The sequence below is a fragment of the Armigeres subalbatus genome, chromosome 3 (assembly GCF_024139115.2).
Source record: "Armigeres subalbatus isolate Guangzhou_Male chromosome 3, GZ_Asu_2, whole genome shotgun sequence".
NCBI classification, from domain to species: Eukaryota; Metazoa; Arthropoda; class Insecta; order Diptera; family Culicidae; genus Armigeres; species Armigeres subalbatus.
The window spans coordinates 124,654,008-124,656,161 of record NC_085141.1 but is presented as its reverse complement, the minus strand read 5'-3'; the positions used below and the strand labels follow the sequence as shown (position 1 = coordinate 124,656,161).

Sequence of the window (2,154 nt, the reverse complement as noted above, 5' to 3'; positions counted from 1 at the left end):
GGAAGTTACGTATTGCTTCGAAAATGGTTCGATGAGGCATGCAAATATACCGAGACTGGTAGAACCGAACGCGATGTGCCTGGCAACAGCGACGAAGTGAGTCGATTCGCAGCAAGTTGTTTACGGTAGAAGACTGATAAGATTGTGGGTGCTAGGGATGAGTGATCGTTACGGTTAATATCCGTCAATCAAACCAGCAACCAGGTCTATTGTGGAAATCTTGGTAAACATTATCCAAACAACTTGTAAAATTGCTTGTCTGTATATTCTCTCCTATAGGGATGCGATTCCTTCTGCTCGATTCGTACTGCTCAAAGATATCACAGATCAGGGATTCACCTTTTTCACCAACTATGAAAGCCGTAAAGCAGATGAAATTGTAAGCCATTTATTTAATTTTATTCCCGCTGATGAACATCAAATTTGTATTCCAGGCCGCCAACTCCAATGTGGCCCTCACATTCTACTGGCTGCCACTGAGACGTTCGGTCCGCATCGAGGGTTCGGCGGAGAAAGTTTCCCGTGGCGAGTCGGAAGCCTACTTTCATCAGCGTCCTCGTGCCAGCCAAATCGGCGCTTTGGCCAGCCCGCAAAGTCAACCGATTCCAAACCGAGACTATCTGGATCAGAAGGAGCAGTCCATCAAGGACCAACTGGGACCGGACGGTGAAGTTCCGTTGCCAAACTGGGGTGGATATTTGGTGCGACCGCGTACGATCGAGTTCTGGCAGGGACAAACCAATCGACTGCATGACCGCATTCGATTCCGGCAACAGTTAAAGGAGGGAGAAAAGGCTGACGGAAAGGTGCTGCATCAAGGAGAGGGTGGATGGTTCTATGATCGGCTGGCTCCGTAAGATGGGTTGTTGGTGGCTTGGTTGTTTATAGCATTTAATGCATTGGTTTTCTTGGTATATAAAATATATCCTTGTTTGTTTATCAGTTTATATGTTGTATTTTCATTTAATATTATCACCTGCGCCCTTTTATTAGATCATGCTTTGAAGCCCACAGCAAATTCATTCGGGGAGGTGAAGTGAAACTAACAGGGGTTCTATTTGATGTAAATCGCTACAAATTTTATACTCTATCAACTGGATCGTATTGCTTGGTTCAAATTATGAGTACGACATGCTTTACTACATTCAAATAATGGGGGGAAATGCTTATCTAATCTTCCGGTCAATGTCATCATATAGTGCATATACTCCTGTATATATACGATTGTGATGCATCACCAGTGCTACGATGTGCACGTATTACCTGGCAATCTAACTGCATTGATTGTCTGCCTTTTCAGAATTCCCAATAATATTCCGTTTAAATATCACAAATGATGGTTAATTGTTTGTGCTAAGGGAAAGAAAAGTGCAGTGGGTATCGGCCAAGTTCCTTCTGGCGGTGCTAAAATGATAAGCGGGAACAATACCTAATTCCATTTAAATCTTTTAGTATCATTAGTAATTAGCACGCGTCATTATTTTATGTGGGGGCACGCATGGAACATATTTTTCAACGCGGGTGTCAGGCGGCTGACCCATGCTCGACCAAAATAGTAAAATTTAGCTAGAATATTTTAATTTTGTTTGATTATTTTTATTTTATTTTTTATTTTTGCCATCAAATGATTAGGAGCTTATTTTCAACATCACACAACGCAAGAGAGGGTAAAACTCTGCGTTGCATAGAAAAGTTTAGGAGGTCCCAGATTCGGTGCATTGTTGCACTGTCGTGTGGGGCATGGTTGTCCCGTGTCGTTTATGGCGATGTCGTTCCCGCATCTAAGACGCCTTTGCTTGAACAATTCATTTTATAATGGCGGGACATGTTAATAATTCATTCTAGTTCTCAAATATTTTGGTAGATACTTCTGGAGGCGGCTGTGCTCTGGGCGGCAGCATGGTGAAAGCAGTTTCGGGATAGTTAGGATTCAGTTTTCATACTTAAGAGAATATCTAGAATAATATTATATTTTGATGAGCCAACCTCCATTTTTTTAATCACGAGCTTTATTTAGTAGCATAGGTTATCAGTACTCAGTACTACTTAATTCGGTGGGCACGCTTGGAACACATTTTTAACTCAAGTTCAATTAAAAGTGTAAAATTTAATTGATTAATTCTAGTTCGGTTTAATTATTTTAATCTTTCTACG

General features: G+C 41.4%; 1 pseudogene; it reads left to right on the top strand.

Annotated features, from left to right (window-relative positions):
* LOC134221964 (pyridoxine/pyridoxamine 5'-phosphate oxidase-like) overlaps nt 1–947 on the top strand; it is a 2,088-nt pseudogene extending 1,141 nt beyond the window's left edge.
* The last annotated feature ends 1,207 nt before the right edge of the window (nt 948–2,154 follow it).